Below are 16,891 nucleotides of genomic sequence, written 5' to 3' on the forward strand. Positions count from 1 at the left end.
CATTTGTCTTCGAGTAATCACTCCAGCAAATTCGAAAAATGCTGTTTCGAAAAAAAAAAACGCGTTTAAAGATAAAATGATGGTATGTCCCGTAGCCAATGTAACTATCTCACTGCCGAACGGCTACTCGTTTAAATGGCTGTAACTAAAAAAATTGATTTTTTGAAAATTTCACACTAGATGAGCCCCTTAACTTCACAATTTATTTTTGTTTTACGGGAATGATAAGAGATCATTGAGTCGGTGCCAAACAGAGCTATGGCGGATGACCCATCGATTCGATGTTTTTACTATTCGAAAACGTTTTTTTTTAACTGATGTGTTATAGCTCGCATTTTCGTGGTGAAAATGATTGGTCTCCTGTGATTGGTTTCCCTGATTTATTCAAACACTTCTGGAAACCAAATACTGGTGTACCATTCTGTTTTACGTTGTTCTAATAGATATATCAAATAAAACAAGTGACCATTTGCTGCTTCGTCTTGAAAGGCCCATACAATCAATTGTTATCTAGTTTTCGGTTAATTTTGAACGATTGAACTTTTTCAGCTTTTCTTTGCACAAATAGACACAAACTTTTTCAGCGATTGTCAAATTATGAGGTTTCCAACACGAACAAATCTTTTTGACTACCAAATTTTCATGCAATATTGAAGGAATGCGAGTAGAGTAGAGTAGACCAGTGATGTAAAAGCTTGTAGCGCAATGATGAAATATGATTCGAACATTCTTTGACGTTTACTGAAGTTCTTCAACAACTGCCTTTTTGAATCAGTGTACGCAAATTAGGAGAAGTAGTTGCGGTATTTTTTAAAATAGCTATACATTATAAAAGTTTCCTGTGAATTCCTATGAATTCAAATATGAGAATTCATCTAAAATGCTCAAGAAATATTCCCAAACACATGAAAAACAAATGAATTTTGAATGAGATATTCATGTATTAAGCTTCATCTAGCGTGTCTAGAAGTTATTTGTAATAATTTTTGTGCTCTCTTCCTTTTCGGACCTGGTTTTCCCATCGTCCTCAAAACACAATATTTTTCATTTTAACGCAGCAAAGTTAGGTCATCCAAAAATAATAGAACGTGTTTGAAGAGTGTTACCAACGGGAAATCCATTATATCCAAATCAGAGAGTATTTGGTAACCAACGGGTTATTAATGGAATATTCTTCTTTCAAGCTTCATATAGAAGTTTTTTGCATTGGTTTTGTGATTTTTCTACTATTACTAGAGCTTAGTTTTTACCCTGTATTAGACAAAAAAGTAGTGTCTTTTGTCTTTCATCAATCCATCAGGAAAAAACTCCCCTTCATATAATGCGGAACTCAATTTTTCCATCTTCCTCAAAACTTCAGTTCAATAATACAACTAGAAGTTTATAAACCACTAATCTTAACTGCCGAAGCTATAGGATGACTTAAAAGAAATTGTATCGAAAGCGAAGTTTCGAAATTTATTGCTATGTTATTGGTAGAAAACTAACAGTTTTCTATTTTTCTCTCAGATTTTTTTTTGATAATGATAAATTTTAGTAGGGCGTTCAATATTTTGATGATACTTGTTGACAACAGAAGCTGGACTAGTTGGAAATTGAGTATAATTGAGAATTCATCGTTAGAGATAAGGAATTAAGCCAAACTCAATATGAATTCACCCTCTTTACGTCAATGATACTTTTATATAGAAGAAGAATAGTGAGGTTGAGTCTATGGTTTATATTATCGGAAATCACTGGAGGATCTGAGAAGAGGACCATCCACTACCAAACTGATATTCTTATATGGAGTACAAATGTATCAAACACAAAGGAATGAGTAGAAAATAATGTGTTTTTTAACGAAAACGACACAAATGAAAAGTTATTATATTCTCTTCCTTTTAAAAAAAATGTCACTTAACATTTCATCTTCAATCACTGATAATCCAGTCAAATTAGAATCCACAGGTTACAGTGAAAAATGAGGGTCATAACTTTTGAAGAAATTGTTTGTATCACGGGAAAAATATGCTTGGAAGGAGTCATAGATATTAAAAACATAACTAGAGGTCATTCATTGAGTTTTGTTGTAAATTGAAAGAACGGCTAGGTCTGTTTTTACAATTTTTGCTATAAAAAATTGCTTATTATACTTATCAATTGGAGCTTTACAGTTTCCGATAACTCTTAGCAAGACAAATAAGCTGAAGTACACCGAACATTGCATCAGAAGGACTTCGTCAACGCTGTTAGTCAACGCTCGGGCTGATATCAATGTTTTAAAACGGCATGGTGGATGGAAGAGCTGATCAGTGGCTGAAAAATATGAAGAAGTATCCGTCGAGAGTAAAAATAAAATAGCAAGAATGAGGGGGTGAAACTTTTGTATAAGTGTTGAACCAAAACATCACACCTTCCAGTATTATTGAAAATAAAGAAGTACAACCAGCGATTCCTACAATAAATGTTCCTGATAACAGTAGTTGCTGGTTAATTGGTTTCAAAATGTTTGATAGCATCTTACATCTTGAATGGTTTTATATGAGACACCAAGTCGACGACTAAGATTTCGAATACAAATTTTATTTTATTTCAAGCAGTTTACAATATTAGTGTATTAGTCCTTGAAATATTTAAATTCCTCCAATTCAAAATGTCATCCATAATTTTGTTCCTATGTTTTTATTTCTAATTATTTCAAGCGGGATTGGAAGAATTTAAGAGTACTGTAAAGTACAAGGATACTGTAAAGTGTCATTTTCCTGACTCAAATTAATACTGTAAAGTCGACTTCACAGTACATTATAGAAAAAATTTTCGCGTGACTTTTGTAAATCCATATGCTTGAAAGCTTTTTATCTTGAAATTAACTGTTGATTCATCAATTTTAAGAAATGTAATTGGTTCTTAGAATAGGTTTATACGAGCAAAGTGAAATGCAATGCAAAAATGGATATATTACTAGTTGCTTATTGAATGAATTTAATAATTACTGTAAATTCAATTCCATATATTTGTCGATAACAAATAATGTTGAAATTAATGAAATCCAGCTCTCCAAGATATATTCTGATTGAAATTAACAGTAATTGTGTTGTATTGTTTGATTCTAATTACATGTTTGCACATGCGAATGGTTTTACTGGTCCTATTGTTTTTTGTAATCAGCATACGTGTTACCAAACATATCAACATTTACTGACAAAATGTACATATTTCAGAAACACGACAATGTAATAATTATTCTACATTTCGATCGAATTCCATCCAAAATATGAACAGAGGGAAATTATATTTAGATCAATTAAGTTTGTTATATTTTCGATTGGAATCATTTGTTTATTCAAGACATTAAAAATAACTAGTTACTAGTATATGAAATGAATGTTTATTGAATATTGGTATATATAGATTCACGAATGGAATTTTCATATAAAATTTACCATTATAGTATATTTAAACTCAATATGAAGATATATAAAGCCAATTTCTTAAAATTTAGTTACCATTTCTTAGAGAGCTAGCTTGGAAATGTTTGTAACATGTGAATATGGTCTTACACGAAACACATGCACAGAAAATGCATCGAACGATTAGCTTATTAGATTAACTTGTTGCGGTATTTCTTGACACGACCACAACATTTGACAATATCTTTCACAACATTCTACTTAACAAACTATGATATAAGAGATGTAAATTAGAAATCTTGACAGATTACTAATCTAATACAAGCCAACCACCAACGCCATATGAAAGATAGATCTTCCACAAGGAATAGTATTGGGTCCAAGTATGTTTCTCAATTATATTAATAACATTATACAAATCCGTCAGGCTTTAAAATACCTCCTGATTCTATCTTGCCTATTACGTCAATTGAAACCATCCGGTAATTTAGAAGATGTAACATCTGGCTTCCGTTACTGGAAACGGAGCTACAGATTATCATACCAAAGAAGTTGTTAACATATTTTCATAGTCCAGGTGCAAATTTTTTCAAACTCAACTTCAAAAACCTGATCATCAAAGAATCTTGGCGCGATATGACAACACATATGCATTCGGTTCTCACCTCTTCCTGAACATTGTAAGTAGGAGAGAAGCTTTAGCTATACCACATACCAACAACTTGATCTGAAGCTCAACCTTAAGGAAACAATCGACTGATTAATTGACTCAACTACTAACAGAGATAAAGAAATTTTTATAGTTCTCTAAAGCTACCAGTACACAAGTGACCAATCGACTCAACTTCCAACAAAGAAGGAGTTTTTCAAAGCTACCAACCTCTGCCACATAATATAATACAATATAATCATGGATTATTAGAGTATTGTGATACTTCTTTGAGTAAATTATATTTTATACTGTCCTGATTAAATATACTTAAAATTATACTGTTTAGTATCTAAATATTTCTTGATTTCAATTTCTTTGTGGAGTCAAATAATTAAAAAAAATATTTGGTTATATTTTCTTAAATTCTCCTTTGAAAAAGAGATAAATAAGGCTCAAATATTTGAGAACACAGATGAAAATTACTGAAGAAGGAATGAGTAAGTATAAAAAAAACTCAATTCATATTTTTAAATATAACTAAATAGGAATCTATTCTATTCTATTCGTTCTGTTCCCCAAATAAATAGAAAATATGAATTTGCAAACTATTAAGCAAAATGTCCTTAAAAAAAAGGAAATAAATGAGGAAAACTGAAATTTTTTGTGAGCATTACAATGAAATAGCAAAGTTAAAAAGATATTTGAAAAAGTCACCAGCGAATATAAAGACTAAATATTTCCACAAATTCACTCCAATTTACTTAGATTTGAACACTTCAGTGTAGATAGGTAGAGGACGATTCAGAAGACATTCCGAGGATTCATTGAATTTCTCGAATGTGTGTCGTCGATAACAAATTCATTTCTTCAAATACTCGAATGTTAGAATTGAAATATAGCTGACAACTATACCACAATACGTGAACAAATTCAAAACGTTTGATGAAGAAAAACGAACAAGCCGAATAGCATCTTACATCTTGAATGGTTTTATATGAGACTCCAAATCGACGACTAATATTTCGAATAGAGATTTTAATTTTATTTCAAGCAGATAACACTATTAGTGTGTTAGTCCTTGGAATTTTTAAATTCCTCCAATTCAAAATGTCACCAACAATTTTGTTTTCTCTATTTCGAACGTAAGTTTCTCATTTCTACATTTTCAGTGTATTTCGTTGATAATTTATACAACTTCATAGCTAACAAATTTGGCTGTAGGAAATTGAGTCATCTTATTTTGTGGATTACATTAAAACTTAATTAATCAAAGAAAAAATAATTTGCCATCAACGTGATTCTGATCCTGCGGTATCTGATAGGTAAATTATTAATTTCAAGTATTAACTAAGGGATAAGTGGCTAAGGACCATGGGGAATTGGTAGTTATGAACCCCTAAAGGGTTCAAAGGATGTGTTGAGTGGAGTAGCTCTTGAAACAAGGATGGGCCCAAGCATAACTAATTAAATCTTTGTAAAGAATTTACATTTCCAAAAAATTTTGGTAATCGCGAACTAATTTAGAAATATTTTCAACAAATTATTATAACGATCATTATGTTCATTTGAAATATCCAATTTGCTATAGTGTGAGTATGTTGTTAATCAGGGAGCGTAGATATAGAAAAATATGAAAAAAAAAAAAGATAAAATAATAAGGCGAAGGAGTGAACGTTCTTTCACATGTTGGATTTGACAGCAACGAGTTAGCTAATCGCTGGATTTAGAAATATCTCAAATATATATCCACCACAACTTTATTAAGAAGTAAGGAAAAGTAATCAAGGAAAACATTGAATAGCGAACAAGACAACTTCGAAAACTTAAGCCAAAATTTAAAGATTGACTACTATTAACATCCAGACATCTAGAACAAAATAAAATATCAAGTCTCATTCATATTCGATTTAAAAAACACCCTCCCAAATGTAACATATATGATATGACACTGACTTGAACATATTCTCGTGGACTGTCCAAAATCTCAAGAATACATAAAAAAGAACCAAATATACAATGAAGTGAACAAAAAAAAACGAATAACAAATAGAAGCAATACCTAGAAGATATCCGATAATATGTATTGAATGTTGAAGTGAAACAACTAATATTAAAAACGTACGTACGATATATTGACATTATACAGACACTAAACGACAACTCAAAAATGAAAGTAAGGCTATATGAAGACACTGAGGAAATCATAATTAAAAGAGGCGTTAGACAAGGAGACATTGTGTCACCCAAATTGTTTACAATGGTGCTAGAAGACGTTTTTAAGAGCCTACATTGGGAAGACAGAGGAATTGATATATCGGGAGAAAAACTAAGTAACCTAAGATTTGCCGATGACATTGCCATTTTTGCCCCAAACAGTGAAGAATTAGAATACATGCTTATAGAACTACAACAAGAAGCAAGAAAAGTAGGCCTAGAAATGAACATTTCTAAAACCAAATTCATGACAAACCAACGGACAAACAAAGAGAGTATAAATGTGCGAGGACAACAGATAAAGAAAGTGAACTCTTATATATACCTAGGTCAACAATTAACATTGGGTAAAACCAATCAAGAACTTGAAATTAACCACAGAATACATCTAGGATGGGCGGCCTACGGGAAGATGCGACACGTCTTCAACTCCAACCTACCCCTCAAACTAAAAACCAAGGTTTACATGGAATGCATTCTCCCAGTAACAACCTACGGATGTGAAACATGGGTCCTAACAAAGAAAATCTTGAATAAATTAAAGGCACATCAAAGATCAATAGAACGGAAAATGATAGGAATAACGCTTAAAGACCATAAAACCAATGAGTGGATAAGAAATAGAACCAAAATCGAGGACATAGTGAGGCGAATAGGTAGTCTTAAATGGAACTGGGCCGGACATGTTGCTCGAAATAACACCAACTGGAGCGGAAAAATAACAAGATGGAGACCTTGGGGGGAGAAAAGAAGCACCGGCAGACCACAACAAAGATGATGATATCAAGAGAACAGCCGGACTTAACTGGTACCAAGTGGCACAGAACAGGGAAAACTGGAAAAATATGAGAGAGGCCTATATCCAAAGGATAGAAAACGGCTAGAAGAGAGAGAAGAGAGAGAGACGTACGATTAAGAGCTAATAACCCTTAGCGGTTGACATATACAAAAAGGGAAATTTTGTGAAACATGTCTCATAATATAAGTCTAGTTCTAGTTCGTTTTCAGACGCGAACATTCAAATCACACCATTATCGCCAATGTTCACATTACCATAACCTAAAAACACTGTTCGGTTGCCGTTTTCATAGATATCTAGACATCTTTCGATTAAATCTGGCACTCAAGATACCCAGCACATGGAAGTAGATCCTCTAGATCGGTTCTAGAACAGAAGTAACATATACGGACTTATCGCCATGTCTAACCGTAAGAGATAACGGCAAAAGTGATATACTTCTTTTCAATCATATGTTGCGGTTATCTCCTGAGGTTAGACTTGATTAGACGATCCAATTATATGCGCATGATGTCGAATTCATAGCCGGTCCCAGACACACTCTCTCTTGCTCATCAAAAACACCTGACTTAATTCTCGAATTCGAGCGGGAAATTTAGGGAAATTCAAAAATCCCAAGCTATCGTTTCCAACCATCCTAACACCCTGAGCGTAAGATTTCTACCACGAAGCTTTTAGGATAAAGAATAATACATCTGCAGGACTTAGAGTTGTTATTTTTAGACAATGGAATGAATACTGATTAAAGCCAGTTTTTTGTAATTTCCCTGTTTTATAGATTTTGTTGAACAATTTTGTAGGGGTCTAGTTCTTATCGTGCAAAGCCTTCAAGCATTCTATTGGAATGTTTCAGGTCCGGCTGCTTTTCTGGTTTGCAAGATTTTTATGGCACGCTTCTAGCTTACTCATTATTAATAATTTCAACATTCAAACCCACTATGTGTAAGCTTTTGTTTTTTCATTTTGAACAAAATATGTATGGAATAAAATTAAGATTTATGAAGAGTGACATTTAGTCCGCAATTCCTTTGAAAATTTTATCAGATTGACGAATTGTTTGTTCTTCCAGTATAGGAGTTCTGGATTGATGAGTTGGGGACGTAATTGTTTGTTTTCGTTATCTATTCACCCCCTGAAAACGTTACAAAAATATCAAATACAAAGACTTGACGTAGCATGGTGTACACAGAGTAATCTATGATTAAAATATTGATTTTCATACCATATTATACGAGGGTTCCTACTTAATGTTTTGTATAAACAAATAAAAACAATTATTCATAATTGTATATGGCTTTATTGTTTTCTAAAATATTGTCCATCAATACACTTTAGCATGCGTTTGAACCAACTGTCGAAGCATTTATTTCATTCCGGTTGAGGTACCTCTAAAACATTTTCCTTTACCGTATTAACCTCTCCTTCAGGTGTACAATATCGTTGACCTGGGAATTTATTTTTGATCAGGAATAAGAAGAAATCATTGGGTGCCAAACAAGGACTGTAGGGCGGATGACCCATCAATTCGATGTTTTGACTGTTCAAAAACGTTGTTGTTTATACTGATATGTGAGAGTTAGAATTGTCGTGGTGGAGAATAATTCATCTTCGGCGATTGGTTTTCCTGATATTTTCGAAGACTTCTGGCAAATAAATGCTGAAGTACCATTTAGAATTAACCGTTATTTAAAATAAATAGGCGACCATAAGCTTTAGAACACGGTAGCTCGATTTTATGCTTTATCAGTAGCTGAAGCGGGTTAATCGGCACATTGCTGTTGGTTGGTCAAGTTATAGAACATCATCGCATGAAAATGTCTGTGACTTAATTCCATTTTTCACCAAAATGAATGTTTCAAGTATCTGTGAACAACTCAAATAGCACACCTATGACAACACGTTCTGAGTACGTTCACCATTAAAAATGTCAATCTTTACGATGGCAATTCAAATTTAGTATATTCACGTCAGTGTTGCCATATCTCAAAACTTAAGTAACAACCCTCATGTAGCAGCAAATGAATCGCATTACAGTTTTTATTACGAGTGCAATTTCTCCTTCAAATGCTCAACTACGGATAGACGCGCCGTTTGTGATCAATTCCAACCATAACTTTAGCTACATCCATTATCAAAGAAAGAACAGCCTTCTAGAAGATTGTGGAAGATATTTAGCAGAATGGAATAAGCGATATGCACTGAATCTGAAGGATAAACAATGATCACGACAAAGTAATGATGTAAAAGTTATTATGATTGATCTAAATCTATCTACGCATGAATTACATAACTCTCAAGGCTTTTACTCGCTGAACTTATGATCACACCATTCATGATTCAATAACTTAAAAATGTTTCTACATGGGACGATAGTAAAACTAGTTGCGGCGGCAACGAAATGACTTTTCGCTTATTGAAATTTGCAAGATCTTTTGTTATCTAAGTTGGGCTACAATTTGATAACTGTCCTTCTCTAAAACGTAGCTCACAAATCATGTTTGAATAGTTGAATTTGAACCAAATTTGAAAGTAAATAATCATAAGTTTGTAACTCTCAGAAGAAGATGCCCAAAACGCGGAAAAAATCGTCAATACGCATAATCACACCTTGGAATTGGCAACAAAGATTATGCAGTGGTAAGAATCGGTTCATCGTGGTAAATATGGATGTAGAAAACTTCTTAGAGGCTTTAGTATGAGGGTCAAATTGCACCTTTTGTTACTAAAAAGGACTTCGATGATAATGAAGATTTCTTGAAATTAAAAAAAGTTTAATTTCATTCCAGACAGAATAACTTATTGATTTGTTTTTTTATTTACTTCACATTGGTAATTACGAGTATAAGCTTGAAGCTTAAGCTTTTGGAGGAGGAGGAAAATTAGGAGATAGTGCATGTAATATTATCTATAAAGAGTGATTTTTAACCAGTTGCTTATAGCGTGATATCCCAAATTCTTTATTATAATTTATTGTAAATTTGATCAAAGAGCTTATAATTAATAAAAGTTTTAGAATACAAAACGTTTGTATGTGATAAATCATAGTTTCTACATACGATGATTTGTAAGTTGAAACTGTATATATTTACTACTTTATAGTTTACTAGTTATTTTTAAAGATTTCACAAAAGTTGTGATAAAAGTTATTTTAAAAACGTGAACATATAAAAAGAATCTATGGAATTACACAAAGTAAGAGCGGAAAAAATCTAGTTACTACTCAGTTTTAAAAGGCTGTAGAGGTTTTATTTCTGCCGTCAATTACAAATATTTTTATTCATTTGTTGCCCTCATGATGGTAGTATATTTACCGAAACGTCGATTTTTAAGCTATTTAGGAAACTTCTATTCAAACCTATCCAAAAAAACCTTCTAATTTAAATCAGTTCAAGAATTTAATTTTAATTTAGTTAAGAGGACACCCATTTGGCAGACTGAATATTACGTCACTTTTGAGAGGTACATGAAAATGTATTACCTCCCCATTAATAGCCAGCATGGCTTATATTAATTTTGGATTAACATTATTATTATTTATTATTTTAACATCAACTTGCATTATTATGAAACTATAGTAAAAACTATTGTCAAACAAATTTTAACTTGCTCTCCCATTTAAAATCTTGTATTTAACAAAGTCATTAATAACCAGTGGGTTTACCTTAATTAACCATTTCAACTAGTATGGTACCGATAATGTTTAACTACTTCCCCAATGAAAAATGGTGGAATATCGTTTTTTCCGAATGCGTTTATATACTAAAACACAAATTCCACGACGTAATCTGATCAATTGATTTCATTATAATCTCTATAATCAGTTTTTCCATGTCATGGAATATTAGTATGCTTCCATGTGTGAACCACTAATCAGATTTTAGATCGTTCATTTGATCGGTATAAATTCATCTGATTTATTACAAGAGTTTGAAAGTTACCCTTACCAGCGTTTTTATTAGAACATACCCAACATGACATCCATTTTCCACTGTGAATATTATATGACCCAAATGTAATTGAAAAATTTTATGACTGCGCTAGCGAGTTATTTATTTAAAGTCAACATGCAAAACCTCTCACAGTGTATTTTTAAGGCCCCTATATTGAAGTAGCTGGAAAACTTTTCACGTTGGTTGGAAAAAGAGCATACTAATGTTAGGCATCACGCTCTCGTTGGCGATTACAGCTGTTATTTATTTATAAACATTGTAATAGAAAAATATGAATACGGGAAGTATGAAATAATAAATATGTCAAAAAAGTTTTCCACTTTAATGCAAACAATTATCTTATCCGTTCAGATAACTTATTAGTTGATATCTCTGAGTTTTTTTCCACAACACTAGTTTAAACGGTTTTCATACTACAGCTGAAATTTTCTAATTATTGATTATTTAGATGTATAAAATTCTCGTGTTACAATGTTAGTTACCATGCTCCTCCGAAAGGGCTTGACCGATTTTTATCAAATTTTATATACATATTCAGCAGGTCAGAGAATAGGCTATTATCTATTTTTCCTACCCCTAAGTCATAAGGATTGTCCACCCCTAATATTTTAATTTTATTTTTTTGACAAAATTTCAATTTTTAATTTTAACCCCTATTTTTTAATAGTCATTTTAGTAGTTTAATAATTTTTCATCCCGCTCGATAACTGATGAATTATCACTGGCGGGGATAACTTACTCTCAACTAAATGTTAGGTCCAACAGCCTAACATTTAATTGAAACTTATTACATGATAACATTAGCATCAATACAGTTTATTCCTGCTATAATTAGTGTTAACAGTGCTAGATTTTTTAAATTTTCCGCGCTTTTTCTGGATCAACATTCATTTGCCAGATTATACCGGTGTCACTTCCTAGTAAACAGCACGGAGTAGGGATGAGACCGAAGCCGGTCTCCTGTTTCTCTCACATAATAAGCCTTTTCTCACTCACTCCACAGTTTTCGGCAATTATTATTGTTCATACATCAAGCGTAGTAGTAGTAACGTTACAATTACCATTTTACTATCTCAATGTAACTCTCATATTAACTATATTCTCAAGTGAATTTATTATTAATTTTCTAGACTATAATTATTTATTCCTATTTCATCAATAATTATTAATGTTGAATGTAGTTCGCACGATTAGTTAATTGATTATTATAACCTCAAGAGTACTCAACACGTATCACGAAATCCCGCCAACAACGGCTATTGTGTTCACTTATAAGAGCTCTAACTTCCACATATTTTTTTTCGCCATTTCCGATATAATTAAGAAAAATCAAAATTTTCGCTTTCGTAAAACAATCTAATATTTACATGTATATGCATGTGTGTATAATCAAAGATTAAATACATTATTACTATAATGTTTTTCATCTTTATGTAATTTAATTAATTCTATTAATGTATGTTTTATACAGTGAACGATGCTAAGAAAACGCAAAGGGGCTGATTTGAGCCGTGATACAAGTAGATCTAGAAGCATGCGAAATAGAATAGCCCAAAGAACCGAAGAACAATTAAAAGATACACGAGCTGAACGCAATGAAGTAATAAGATTAGAACAACGACAATCACGCCTACAGATGTGCCAATTCAATTTAAACGTATTCAGTTTCCGATTAGATTGGTATTTTCAATGACTATCAATAAGTCCCAAGGCCAAACGATGACTGTTTGTGGCTCAGATTTGAGCACACCATATTTTTCACACGGATAATTATACGTGGCATGCCCTCGAGTGGGTAAACCATCCAGTTTGTTTGTGTTAGCTAAAGATGGGCTAACAAAAAATATTGTTCACGCTATAGCATTAAGAGATTGATATTGTTTGTTATTGTTACTGTCGTAATTAATTAATGATATATATAATTTTAAGGAATAAATATAATAAAATAAATAATGTTTTGTTATATTTATATTCGCTCATCGCTCCATACCTCTTTCACTCATATACCACATACTCACACACTTACAATAATTTAATTATTTTTTTCCTACACTAGAAATTCCCTAGGAATAATTTATATGGCAAAACAACGTTTGCTGGGTCAGCTAGTAGTTATATAAAATAAGAACAATAACTTCTTCTTCTTTATGTTCTTTCAAGTCTTAGAATATTGAGATTTCAATTTTCGTTTTCCTTCCATCGATTTTTTCCACTTTTTCTTATCTTTTGCTACTTCATTCGTCCGCTGTATTGTTTTCCCTTGTCTTTCCCTTTCTGTGCGACTTGTAGCCAAGTTTTTCTATTTTCTTATATCTTTTTGCTTCTGTCACTTTTCTTATTAGACTTTGTGATGCTCTTTTCTTTGTGTGTGTTAGTACAAGTTTAAACATCTTATAACTATTACGTTTCCTATTGGTTGCTGGCCAGAATCTTAAAATATCTCTAGCCCTACTGTTGTATACTGAAAAGATACTAGAAAGTTAATTAAATCTTTTGGAACAAAGAATTTTTATGATAATTTGAAATTGTACATTCTCCCCATTATTGTTATAAGAAAGTTCGATGGTGAAATCTTTAGCATCAACTTTTGCTAAAGCCATACTTACATCTACATCCCATAATTTAAGGGTTATGACGTAAAAGTTCTTGTTTATCTAGTATAATCCATACCCAAGTTATGACAGTTCTAAAAGACACTTAACTCCGTCTCTGCAGAGGAACTGTCGCCCCTACGTTATGATGCCCGAGAAAAGTAGTCAATTTATTGTTAAACATATGAATAATTCGATTTGAAATATAAATAAGCAACATAGTGTCCATATGAACTAGATTTTAATGGAATAGTTAAATAATTGATTAAAGTGAATAAAAATCATCACATTAATTAACAAATGTGTCATTGAACTGGATTGCTATATATTTTTAACATAGATTCACTTGAAATGTTCAGTAAAATTTGAAATTTCACTTCAAATGTTCATTAAATTTCAAAATTTATGTACCTTCCACTCTTCGTTAACACTTTCTGACAGATTTTATTGAATACACGTGCTCGTTGTACGTTTTACATTTTTACACTCGTGTTAAACTCGTAAATTTAGAAATTAGAGTTGACAGATAACAAGAGAGGAAAATAAAATGTACTTCAAAAATATTCTACAGTCTAACCGTGCAATGATGTGTTTCATAATGTACTAGACGATTTTTTGAAATCACAGACAATTTAATATATTGTTTTGTTGATCTCACCAAAATAAATAAATATTTGAACATAACATGGTATGTGAAAAAACTTTTTTGTGTTATAGTTACTTATTATCTATTATTTATAAGTAATAATTCTAGAAACAAAAAAACTGACTAATCATTATGTAAATACCATACGGAAGTGGAAAAAAATCCTCAATAAATAAATGAGAGCGTGTTGGGGAAAAACTGCTTGGCCATGTCGATTTGTATTTTTGAATGCACATTTTTTTCAAAAAATAATTATACATGGTGTCATGTGACAGTGACTAATCCAAACTTGCTTATTCTAAATGCAACTCCTTGATTATTTTTATTTTTTGGATTCTTCAAAAAATTCTTCATAATTTATCTTCTATACCAGACTTCGGTAACCTGCAGCTCGCCAGCCACATGTGAAGGATTGAAGCTGCAGATCTTCAGTTCCAATCACAAATATTATTGGTTTTACGAACAAACACACAAATATTCAAAAATATTAACTTTCAGCGACTTGTACTCGCTTTTTTTCTCCTCTTCCTCCGTGACACACGTGAAGGGTTACTTCATACGTCTGAAGACCTATTTCGTGACAACAAACGGAAAATCTTGAAAAATATCAAAGATTTAGCATAATCCGCTATAACAGTACAAGATAGAAAAGCTAAAATGTGTAAAATTTTCATTTGCTATCGATGAGTTATGCGACATAAAAGTCAGAAAGAACTTTGAAGATTGCTATTGGTCTAAGGACAAACAAGAGATGAAGATATAGCAAATGCTGTGCAAAAATGCCTTTATGAAAATGGAATCAATTTAAATAAAACCATTTAATAGCAATTGATGGAGTCAGATGTATTATAAGAAAAAATAAGAGGGGCACAATGATTCTTTAGACACACAATAAAACACGAAATTCTGCATAATACATCATGAAATGCTTTGTGCCCAAACATTTTCGGCCAAAATAGTTGAGGTTATAAATTTGATAATCAAAATTGTTAATAGCATGTTGTCAAAAGTTGTCCCAGTTCAAAGAATTTCAAACGAAATGGAGACCTCCTTCTTCATAATAAAGTGTGATGGCTTTCCAAAGGTAAATGTAAAAATCATGAATCATTCTGAGTTAAAGAGCGATAAATAGTTGCAAAAATTTTACTTTATGGTTTATACCACATAAAAATTTAATAAACTGAATCTTAAATTTCAAGGAAAGGGAAAACCAGCGTATGTTTCGGTAGAAAAATTGGTTTGCTTTGAGGAAAAATTAATTCTTCTTGTAGAATATATACAAAGCGGTGAATTACTTCTTTTTCAATTTTTTAAGCAATATTGCAAAAAAAAACAGTGCAAAGATGAAGACCCTGACAAATTTGAGCAATTAAAAACCAACAAGTAGTAGAAATGTCTTTCATTAGTTCTCCAAGAAATGTTTGATTGTGTTTAATACCTCCTGTAAGTATTTTCAATAAATAATTAAAATTTATGATAATTTTTGTCAGAATGTCTCTTTGTAGCGAACGTTTTCCTTGGCATGTACAACGATCTGAAATGTACATAACTTCTAAACACTAAATTTTATCTAGTTAAACAAAGAATACCTTTTTGTTAAGAACTCGATTGAAAAATCCATTTTTTCTATATTTAGATTGTACAGATACTTACTTTTGAAGTTACGGATTGTTCGCCTCTGGCCATCAGATAGCAGTATAGAATCATTTATTTAGTCAAACGCACTACATGGGCATACTTAACCATCTATTATAAATTATAAAATACACTTAAATATAAGTTTTGATATCGCAACTTTAGAGGCCTATAACACAGCGTTACTTTCACTTCATCTACAAACTCCCAAATTGTTTGCATTCCGTATGTTGAGATTCCACGAAACTAAATAAGGTAGAGCGAGCGATACTTCATTTAAATTTATCACGAAGATGAGGCAAATGAATTTTTTGAGAGCATTCACTTCAAGCCTTAAAGTTGTGGGAGCTTCAGTAACAAAAATGCGTTGATCCTAAACAGTTTTCCTGTATCTCAAAATATATAGCGTCCCATTTTTATTAGGCTCTGTTACCAGGAATAAATTTTTGAAATACAAAAAAATTTATACTGTCCTTTTAACGGCATGGTATTACCTTTTTTTTCTATCTTATATGTAATTAACAGAAACACACTCAAACAGATCGATTTAGGAATACTATAAGATCATCAAAATATTTTGATAAAGACTTAAAATTAGTCGAAACGTCAATTTTTATCTATCTTTTAAAAATTATTAAAAAAACTAATTTTGAAACAAAAGAGACCTAAAAACAAGAACATTTAGAAACATAAAGACCATATATAATTCGACCCAGATATTTAATCTACGGAGCTATTCTTATTTGAAGTACTTTGAGACGAGAAACGTTAATCAAAATTCAACTGATTATGTAGCTACATGTTCTTACGAGGATATATTGAAAAATTCTTAGCCTACTATAGAACCAAACAAAATTTAAATGTTAATATATTTTATTACTCAACATATTCTCTTCTTAATTGGATACATTTATTACAGCGAATCTGTAACGTCTCTAGACCTTTTAAAAAAATGTTTCTTCTTGCTCTGAAAACCAGACCTCCACAGCTTTTATTACCTCTTCGTTGGAAG

The 16,891-nt window shown here is 31.8% G+C and overlaps 1 protein-coding gene across 1 annotated transcript in view; it reads right to left on the bottom strand.

The window, feature by feature from the left end:
- Window positions 1-16,891, bottom strand: part of LOC130447332 (protein O-mannosyl-transferase Tmtc3-like) — a 177,816-nt gene that overhangs the window by 114,535 nt on the left and 46,390 nt on the right. The gene's annotated exons all lie outside the window — the stretch shown is intronic.

The sequence above is a fragment of the Diorhabda sublineata genome, chromosome 8 (assembly GCF_026230105.1).
Source record: "Diorhabda sublineata isolate icDioSubl1.1 chromosome 8, icDioSubl1.1, whole genome shotgun sequence".
Classification (NCBI taxonomy): domain Eukaryota; kingdom Metazoa; phylum Arthropoda; class Insecta; order Coleoptera; family Chrysomelidae; genus Diorhabda; species Diorhabda sublineata.